General features: G+C 49.9%; 1 long non-coding RNA gene across 1 annotated transcript; it reads left to right on the top strand.

Moving 5' to 3' along the window:
- The first annotated feature begins 2,536 nt into the window (after positions 1 to 2,536).
- LOC140684467 (uncharacterized) lies at positions 2,537 to 3,477 on the top strand. The gene is made up of 2 exons (XR_012056773.1): positions 2,537 to 2,736; positions 2,806 to 3,477. It is a non-coding gene; the product is annotated as an uncharacterized lncRNA (long non-coding RNA).
- Positions 3,478 to 10,465: the final 6,988 nt, after the last annotated feature.

The following is a 10,465-nucleotide window of genomic DNA, read 5'->3' as shown; positions in this document are numbered from 1 at the left end:
TATCTATGTCCCACTTAGATGCTAAATAGAATTTTAGGCAAGGAAAAGATCCAAAATTTCAGGCTCTGAAGGGAATTTTACATGCACTGAGGAAAGTAGTTTAATATCTGGCTGTGTGTTCTGCAAAGGCAATGACTGAGCATGTATCCCTGAGACAGGGCCAGATTTTAGGAGCAGCCATGTACAGAGGAATGGAGGAGCCACACCAACCTTCATGTGGGAAATCACTGGCTGCACCAATCAGCAGTGGATCACTATCTCTGGAAGAGGTGCTTCTTCAGTGGAAGTGGTCCAAGAAATGCATAATTGGGAGCAGTCCTTGTGCTATACAGAAGATTTTCTGGGCCTTGTTTGCATCACAGAACTTGTATCAGTCAGCAGAGCAAAGATAGAGCGAGCTGGGCTTGAACAGCCATAGGAATATAGAACACAAAAGCCATGTTTGTCCCCTGAGCACCTCAAACTCACCAGTGACACGTCTGCTGTGCCCTCTGCTGAAGGGGCTTTCACTGTAAGGTCACCTGCACAGCATGCCAGCACTGAAAATAAAAGATTCTGACACTAGTCATGACAAAAAGCAGCCTCATTTATCACAATCTCCAAGTCCTGTTAATTGGAAAATCAAACCAGGTGGCTTTTTCCACCAATCACAGGACGGCAGCTGAAAGATTTGCACAAATTTCTGCATTCTTTTCCAAGCAGTCCTCACTCACCCTCTTTCAACCTCATCCCTGGGCCAGAAGTGGAAAAGTTTCCAGTGTTTGACCTGATGGCTCCATTCAGAATAGCAATCTTATCTTGAATTAATAAGTCTGGGTGACAGTGGATAGGCAAAAGACAGATATTTTGTGTCCCCCTAGAAAACTGAGTGACAGTATGGAACAGGGGCTATTAATATCTGCACAGCTTTCACTATTTACTGGCCTTCATTTGTGAGATAAAATGTAAAGCCTTTATTTTAGAGCATGTAGAGTTACTGATCTTTAATATATAGCCCAAATATGCTACATATACCCACTGGAATGGTTTAGCTGCTACTGGATTGCAGTTATCACTTGTAAAAAAAAAGACAATTCTTCAGCAGTAAAATAGTGTCATGAGATGTATACAGCTGAAACTTTCCAAACCATGTAATTTAGCCTTTCTGAGGGAGTTATTTTTGATTCTGTCATGTATGAATGGTTTGGGCTCTCTCACAAGAATTACAGAAATATGTTATACTAACAGAGAGGTCTGGTATAAATCACACTTGTTCAGCCAGACATCAGTCACATAACAGGAAAAAATGAATGCTTCTTTCGCTCTTGTGTCTGACCCCTCCAACACAGTATTGTCCCTGCTAATGAGCTGAACATTTTTGCTGATTTGTTACATACAGCAAATATAGAAGCAATGAAACCCATCTGTGTAATTTATTCATTGATTTGGATTTGAATCCAAGTGTGTTCTAAGTAGTTCTTGTCTGTGTGCGTGTGTGTGAGAATAGCTCATCAAAAACAAAAAATCTTAAACTTACCTGTTTGAAATATTTATGAATAATGGAAAATACCCTGCATCTCCTCCTGTGCAATCCAGCAGCCATTTCAGATATGGTTTAGTGTTAAGTAAGGGCTGCTGGTTTCAGCCCTATATTTGCAGTAAGATCAAAGACCATTTTTAGGGAGGTCTCATGACAATCCTTTCCATTTTAAAAATAAACAAATAAAAATATCAGGGAAGGATGGAAGGCAAAATAAAATAAAACACGCTCAAACACACTTTATATCTCCTCCTTAATGCTGAAAATACACATTGTGATGGTAGTTTTGTGCATCTCCTATGATTTTAACTTTCTGCAAAACAGTTTTAATTTGAGGGAGTGTCACTGTTTCTACCCTGAGCTCTTCAAAACACGGCTGCTTCCAAGTCACCTGTTAAAAATCTGTTTTCTTCAAGCTACCTATCTCTTTTATTTCAGAGACAAAGTAATGTTGTGAAGGAATTGGTTTTAAACAGGTGGTTTGACCTTGTTTAAGTTTCTATTTCACATCTCCAGCCACTGTGGATATTTGATTCAGGATGCAGGGCTTGTATAAAGCCTCCCACACAAACATTCCCACCTGCACAAGCAGCTCTTTCTGTGCTCTGTTATGAATGACAGAGGGAGGTTTATTGAGCAAAGCTTCTGGAGGGGTGAAGGTTTGCACATCCATCCCAAACTTTCCGATCACACAGCTGCCTTCTGCGTGGGACATGCAAAGGCAGAGGTGCTGAATGGTGCTCCTGCTCTGCAGACACCCTCTGGCTCATAATTCCAACAGGCTGATGCCAAACCTCACAGGATCCAAATGAAGAAAAGGAAGGAAAAAAATAAATTTAAGAAAGAAAGGAGAACAGATTAAACCACGGAGGATATATTACACACAGCAAATGGAGGAACGGTCTGATTAAACACAGACAGGGTTCACTCAAACCCCTTCCTTCTTTACAAGTGGAACATTAACAAGGTGACCAGGTCTGAGGTAAGTCAGATTTTTCTCCATTCTGCAGATTTTTTGGTTTATTATTTTCTCCCCTGACTGAGTGCTGGTGACAACAGATTAACAGGTCACCGGACCGGCTCTGAGAACTGCTGCAAATTACCTCGTCTCTGCTTGTTGCTCTGCAGTCTAATGGCATCATTTAACATGCGCCTCTCTCCCCGCCGCCCAGTTGGTGACACCCACTGAACAGCGTGGTTGACATAAGTCTGCCTGGGTACGTCGAGGGGGAAGTGGGCTCATCGTTTCAGGGCTAAATGTTTATTTTATCATCTTCCCCATGCAGGCAGGGTGAGCCGGAGCCTGACGAGAGGCACGGAGGTGTCAGGTCCTGCTCCCGTCCGTCCTGCCCGAGCCCCAGCACAGCTCTTCCCCCTCAGACAGCAACGAGGCGAGAAACATCTGAATCAACACAGCAACATTTACTTACAGAACTGACAGCCCTTCCACTCGAACTGGTTTAAATTAGTCGACGCCACATTCTTTTCCTTCTGTGTGTTTTGTTTTCTGCCTTTTTTTTTTTCCTTTCCCCCCTTTCAATAGGGATATAAAACTGCGCTGTTTCAGCCGGCTGAATGCGAAAGCGTCCAGCGGAGGAGAGGGAAGCGGCGGGCACGGCTGGAGCGGTGAGCGAGGGAGATGAGATGAGATGCTCAGCCGGGAGATGCGCGCCCGCGGGAGGCCGCGGAGGGCTCCGCGCTCGGGTCCCGCCCGGGCTGGGCAGTGTTCTTCAGCCCTGGTTTCCTCACGGGCACTTACCTTCCGGACATGTGCAGATGGAAAAGTGGGGACATTCAAATCAAATTACAGCTCTGTATAAAGACAGAGCCCTTCGCTGGCAGCAGGGATGATTAAACGGAGCAGCTCGGGAAACCTTCTGTATGAATATTTCATGTGAAATGATGCGATCCCCCCCCGAGGTACAAGGGCTCTCCTTAATTAAACTGGTGTAAACGTTGCCTTTTACTCCTTTTTTATTTAAGTTATAGAGAGGAGCGGGCAGATTGACCGAGTTTTACCCTTACACCCGAAAAAGAAGGAGCAGCCCCTTTCCACGGGAGGGGCACCGGGTCGGGTGCGGGGACAGGGACCCTGGGGCGACACGAGAGTCGCTGCCTGGGACGGGCGAAGCTTGAGCGATGGTAGAGGAGGGCAGGGACAAGCTCTGGGCCCGTAATTGCCGGCTGGCATCTCCATCCTTTCCCGCGGTCGCCCCAACAAGGCGGGGACGACAGAGGGTTGTTGGCCGGTGTCAGTCCCCGTTTGCGGCTGCCCAGTTCAAAGCCACCCCTCGCCTATCTCTGACCCTCCTATCAGGGTGCAAAAGGAGCCAGAGTGGCTCTTCCCGGTAATCGCTCGCAAGACGAGCTCCTGCCCACCGACGGACGAGGCGGGGGAAGGCGGATTCGGGTCCCGGCAGCGGCAGCGGGGCTGGGGGGTCCCGGCAGCGGCAGCGGGGCTGGGGGGTCCCCGCAGGTCCCTGGCGGGGCAGCGGGGCCGAGCCTGCGGGAACTGCAGCGTTTCCATGGCGATGCGCGGGGAGGCAGCGGGAAGGTGGTCCCCGCCACGCAGGACACGGCTGCCCACCCCGGGCAGCCCTGGCTCTCCCTTCCTGACTTCCCAAGGCCAGGGTCGGGCGCTCGGGTAGGAGAAGAGCCCGCTGGGGAGAGGGGAAAGGCCCCGGCAGAGGGGCCGCCCTGCCCGGGGATGTCCCCGGGCGCTGCTCCGCTGGCACCGCTCCCCGCCCGCCGGGACCCTCCGCTGTGCCGAGCGGGGCTTTTGATTTGCCAGAGAAAACCCACAGAAAACACCGACCCCAACCTCTCAGGACTTCGCCACAATGGTGGGAAGAAAGCGGATTTCCGACAGCCCTTGACTCTCCTAAAGACAAATTGGCGTGAATTTTTAAGTCGGTCCGGCGCTGAACTCACGGCCATTCTGCCCAGACTCCTGATACGAAGTCCTGAAACCCTGCGACGGTTTCACTCAATCCCACACTGGGACCTTGGCTTCTCCTTACAAACGACATTTCCTTCCATTTCCTTCTATTTCCTTCCATTTCCTTCCATTTCCTTCCATTTCCTTCCATTTCCTTCCTTCCTTCCTTCCATTTTCTTCCATTTCCTTCCATTTCCTTCCATTTCCTTCCTTCCTTCCTTCCATTTCCTTACATTTCCTTATTTCCTTCCATTTCCTTCCTTCCTTCCTTCCTTCCTTCCTTCCTTCCTTCCTTCCTTCCTTCCTTCCTTCCTTCCTTCCTTCCTTCCTTCCTTCCTTCCTTCCTTCCTTCCTTCCTTCCTTCCTTCCTTCCTTCCTTCCTTCCTTCCTTCCTTCCTTCTTTCCTTCCTTCCTTCCTTCCTTCCTTCCTTCCTTCCTTCCTTCCTTCCTTCCTTCCTTCCTTCCTTCCTTCCTTCCTTCCTTCCTTCCTTCCTTCCTTCCTTCCTTCCTTCCTTCTTTCCTTCCTTCTTTCCTTCCTTCCTTCCTTCCTTCCTTCCTTCCTTCCTTCCTTCCTTGCTTCCTTCCTTCCTTCCTTCCTTCCTTCCTTCCTTCCTTCCTTCCTTCCTTCCTTCCTTCCCCACTCTTTTTTCCCTCTTTTCCCCTATCTCTCACGTGCATTTTTTTCATCTGTATTTCTTTTTCTCTCCTTTTCTTTTCCTCCCTGTTTCCCTGCAGATTTTAGTCAGTGTGGGCTTTCTATTATTTTGCATTCCCATGGAATTTAAATAAAATAATGTTATTCTTATGAAAATACCTTTTCATGGTTTATTTGAACAGCCTTTACTCTTCCAAATCACGTCTTCCCCTTTCCTCTCTTTTCCTTGATTCTGAGCAGATATTTGGCAGCCCGCGGGGAAGCAGGTAAGGTGTGGGCTACAAAAAGGCAACGTGCTACCCGGGACAAGGAGGGTGGCACAGGAGATAACTCTCTGAAAAAGGTTTTTAAATCATATTTGGATCCTAAACTTCCCATCACAGCAAACGCCTCCTCTCGACACACGTATGCCAAATAAAATAGCCGTGATCGCGTGGATTATAAATGAGATCACAGAAGAGTTTATCTGGGAATATCTCAGTCTCGCAACCCACAAGAATGCACTTTCTTCCCTGCCTCTGATACCCACTTGCTGATCTAAAGATAAAATAACAGCCGTGCTTGTATTCTCCGGCCTTGCGGAGAAAGTCAGGACTTCGCGCTTTCTGTGAACACAGCAAAACCACAAAAAGGTTGTTCAAATACTGATAAAGCTATGAGTGTAACTCCACAAAAACACCGGAATCCAGCAGCTTCTCACGAGTCAGGCTTGGATCAGCTGCTGCCTCCAGTTGTGCAGGATTTGACAGATGAGTTTCCACACCTCAGCTAAGTTTATTTGGGTCCAGGTCACCAACACTCATCCAGACAACTTTCACTGGGGAAAATTGTTTCGAATTCTTCATTCCTTTTTTTTTTTTTTTCCTTTTTTTTTTTTTTTAATTCCTTTTTCAATAAAAAACACAATTACATAGGAAAAGGGAAGGGGAAAAAAAAAAAAAAAACCTGCAGCTGAAGCCGGGCATCTCTGCTATTTTGAACTGTTCCCTTCCTGACTGGAAATCCCTGAAACTTTCCAGAGCTCCATGTGTCAGGCGGGAGAGTGGAGCGAGGAAAGAGGATACTACTAGTTTGTCCTTTCCTTTATAGGTAAAGGACTTTTAGAAAGGTAATTCCAAGTAGGAGTCTGGGTAAGAACATTGTTCCCTGTGGAGCAGCTTTGTGCCCCCTCCAAGCCCCCAAGGAATGTTTTCAGGCATTGCAGGAGGCAGGGAGATCCCCCGCTCCCACTTTATAGCCAGGCTGTAAACGCCTGCCGGAGGTTTACTCACACTCAAGCGCTTAATTAAGAAAACATTAAGGGTCCAGCTTAAACCAACAAAAGCCAAGCAGCTCCCAGACGGGTTCCCACTTCCCACACGGCGGCTGCGAGCCCAGAGCCGCCGTCCCTCCATCCATCCATCCATCCATCCCCTGTGGGTGAGGCTGGGGCTGCCCGGGTGCCCGAGCTCCGCATCCTTCTCTCCTCCTGAGGGGCTGATGCTTCTCCTCTCGCTCCCTTCCAGGGGCAGTCGGCACTCAAAGCCTTTCCTGCCCCTTCCCTCAGCCCAGACCGACCAAACGCGATTTTTTTGGGTCCCTCTCCCCGGAATGTGAAGGAAACAACCACTCGTGGGAGGGTGCCCTGGGGTCTGTGCGAGAGCAACCCAGGGTGGTGGTGTGGGGATGTCCCCCCCTGTGCCCTGCCAGTCCTCCCCACCCCGAGCAGAGCGCCAGGGCTTTTCTACCTGTCCGGGATAACAGACCGGGTTTCTTGGGACTGCGAGATCCTTTGCTGCCCCCAGATCCTGCCTCTGCCTGCTCCCTATTATTTAACTGTCCCAGGGAAAAAATGGGCCAGTTTTTCTGTCTGTCCAGCCTTGGGGAAGGAAGCAGAATTAACACGGGGGAGGCGACGTGCGGAACATTGGCAGAAAAGCGTGGACTTTGTTTTAAGACATCAAAAAGGAAAGACGGAAAAGGATGGACACTACCTTCCAATACACTTTAGTTGGCTGGTGACAAAAACTCAGGGCATGCTCTGAATGCGTAATTACCCCCAACTGAAAATTCCCTATCTAATTTGATATTTGGTGCTCAGCAGAAGCTAGCCTTCGTAAATAATATACAAAGTAAGAAACCTAATCCAGCAGGCTAGAATGTTTAATTCATCATTATGCGAGCTAATTGGAAGGTGATTATATGGTAATTGCTCATTAGTGGTGTATATTTATCGCTGTACCTTATGTCAAGGCCATGGGAATTGTGTAGAGTCTGTTCTCTCATTTCAAGGATCAGTTTCAGAAGCAGGAGCAAAGCGGGCGAGATCAAGTTCTTCCTGACGTCAGGTCCAGCCGTGGGCGATGGAGAGCGGGTCTATAAATGCTCCGCAGAGCCCCGCAGCCGCCGGGGCTCCAGCCGGGCCGTGCGGGGAGATGGGGCTCCCGAGGCAGCAGGGCCGAGCGGCCCCACGGCGGGGACAAGGAGAAGGAGAAGGATGAGAGAAGGCAGATCCTGCCTTCCCTGCTCCGGCCGGGGCAGCCACCTGCGGGGCGGGGGCGGGAGCGGTGCCCGCAGCATCCTCCCCGCCGTGCCTGCCGGGCAAAGAGGGGTCCGAGGGGGCACCGGGAGGGTTCCCTCGCCGCCGACGGGCCGCCTTCCCTGCAACAGGCGCTAATTGCCAAAGGTCAATTAAAAGCGAACGAGGCAAGGTGATTAATGGCCCTTTCGGTTTCAAGCGTGGGCCACGGGCTGGGCTTCCCCGGCTGCGAGCGTCCCACCAGGAGAGAGGCTGGCGAGGAGAGAGGTTACGGCTCGGGGTCAGGAGGTTCTCTAAACTCCCGCTGCCCCCTCGCAGCGGGACCCTTTGCAGAAGTAAATCAATGGCTCTGGTAGCTCCGAGCGGTGCTGAACCGCTGATGGACACGGGAGCGGGGGCCGGGAGAATCCCGTTCAGCAGGGACCCCGGCCCGAGCTGCTCTGCCTGTTTCCTACGGGTGTGCGGAGGCTGGCTGCTAATTAGGGGGGACCGCTAATTTCCGCCGAGCCCTCGCAGGTAACAGCGCCATCCGTCAGAGGGGGAAAGCAAATAAACAGCGTTTAAACACAACAAAGCGAGGGCTCCAAAGGACAGGGCTGCGTGGGTGCGGGCTTGCGCCGCGTGGGGAGCGCAAATCCCACCGGTGGCAAGCAGCTCCGGCCGGGAGCTGTGTCAGGAGGGAAAGGGTTAAAAATGCAAGGCCGGAGGGGTCAGGTCCCGGACGCGGAGCCAGCAGCGCTGCGGAGGGTGCGGATCCGGCCCCCGGCAGCGGCGGGGACCCCGCGCTGAGAGGGGCCGGGGGAGGCGAGGGGCGGGGGCGGGATGCGCTGACCTTGGCCGACAGACAGCAGAGCCACGGAGGAGGGACAGAGCGCAGAACCGGCAGCCCTCAGCCTCATCCCGCTCCGCTCCGCTCCGCTCCGCACCCGCGGCCGTGCGGTGCGGGGGTCCCCCCTTGTCCTGCAGCCCCCGGGGCCAAATCACCGAGGGCCGCGCGTCCTCCGGAGGGAGAGCCGCTCCCCGGCAGCCGTCCCCCAGCTTTCCTTCAAAAAAGCCGTAGAAATCCGCCCGAGTTTGCAATTCGCCACCCGAAATCCACGCTCCCTCCCCCACCCCTCTCAGTTATTTAATATAAAATGTATTTTTGAATACATGCTCGGATAGCATCTCGCCAATATTTATATTTCCACGTTGCCTGGCATCCACTGTCCCACATTAGACTCTGCCTCTCTCTCCCTCTCTCTAATCCTGCCACTTTAAATAGATGAATTAATAAAGCAAATGAGGGTCTAATAAGCTGACTGTCCTGCCTATTGAGGCAGGGGGAGAGAGACTAGAAAGTGCGCCAAATTTGTTTGCAGTGGATCAAGGCTAGCCGCCTTTGCTTCACTTTCTTTATCTTAATTCCGACTTGAAAAGATATAATTATCTAGTTTGAACAGAGCTGCTATCAAATCCTTCTCTAGGCAAGGCAGGGGAGAGCTGGAGTGGATTGCAGTGTTCTGAGCCGCTTGGTGCAGCCGGAGATAGGGAGTAATGAAGTTGTGGAGTCCTGAGATACAAAGGGCATTAACCTCATTAGCATGAAACCTTTTCTTCTAACCATTGTGGGACCCTTTCAGACTCCTAATCCCCCCTATTTTCAAAGCTGGGTTTGTAATAAAGCTTTTAGGGGTTTTTTTCAAAGCTAATGGCATTCTCTGAAGATTTTATTGCTGTTACGCTACATAGGACGCTTAATTTTTTTCCCCCCTCTCTCCCTCTCTCTTCCCTCACAGTTAAAAAAAAATTAAAAAATAAAAAAAAGTGGCGTGGGGGGAGAAGTATATGGTTCCTGCAGAAATAAGCCTTTTATCAAGATGGGTAACAATTTCTAGAAAGGCCCAAGTCTGCTGTTCGGCCGCAATCCGTTTAATGTTTGCCCATTTGCCCGGGTTTGAAGTGGAGAGGGAGGCAGCTTGGTGAGTTCAGGGGAAATGTGCGTCCTGCTTGGCTTCCAGATCTGCACCATCAGCTGCTCGAGGAGGGAAGAAACGCGACCAGAAGTTTGCCTTGGGAATGGCTCTACTAAATAATTAGCCTAGGTTTAAATGGAAGGGACTGCATTGCGACATGCGTCCTAACCCTGACTGGGCCTCTCTCATATTTGTAGCGCAAGTGAATGGAAAGTCACCGGGATTGTATAAGAAGAGATGCTAAAAAAAAAAAAAATAATAAGAGCGGATATTTTTTTTAAAAATTAAATTTACATAGTACCCGATAGAGCCAACACGTGCACAGAATGTCTAATCTTAACTTTTCAAGGCAGTATGTTTAACAAAGCTCGTATTTTTGCGATGCATTGTAACTTCGCCTTATCACAGTGTAAAGGGTAGTCAGATTGTCCTAAATTATGTCCAACTAGCCCCCCTGGATCCACGGATTAAGAGATTAAAGGAGACCACTGGGCAATGCCTCCTCTTTCCCCTTCATATTCCTGGTATGATAATTGCCTAAACTGATTTGCACTTTCACAAAAGCTTGCAGGATTCTTTGTAGCTCGAACAGAGCAGACGAGGTTTCTCTATCAATGGAAATAAAACTGATTAATGCAGTCTATCAGGCTAAGGAGCAAATGAAGCATGAAAAAACAACTGTGTACCCCCAGAAAACCAGCTAGTTTCCTCAAGGACCCAGAGCAACATTTCTTTTCTTTTTTTTTTTTTTTTTCCCTTTCCCCCACCTCTTAAATGTCAAAGCTTTACTGTGTACAGCCCAGGATCGCTCCCTGAGAGCGGCAGGGAGAGCAGCGGCTGGGGCGCAGCTCTCAGGAGCTGTTCCTCACCTCACCGACCT

The sequence above is a fragment of the Taeniopygia guttata genome, chromosome 6 (genome assembly GCF_048771995.1).
Source record: "Taeniopygia guttata chromosome 6, bTaeGut7.mat, whole genome shotgun sequence".
NCBI classification, from domain to species: Eukaryota; Metazoa; Chordata; class Aves; order Passeriformes; family Estrildidae; genus Taeniopygia; species Taeniopygia guttata.
Note: the sequence above shows the minus strand (reverse complement) of the source record. Positions and strands in the feature narration are given on the sequence as shown.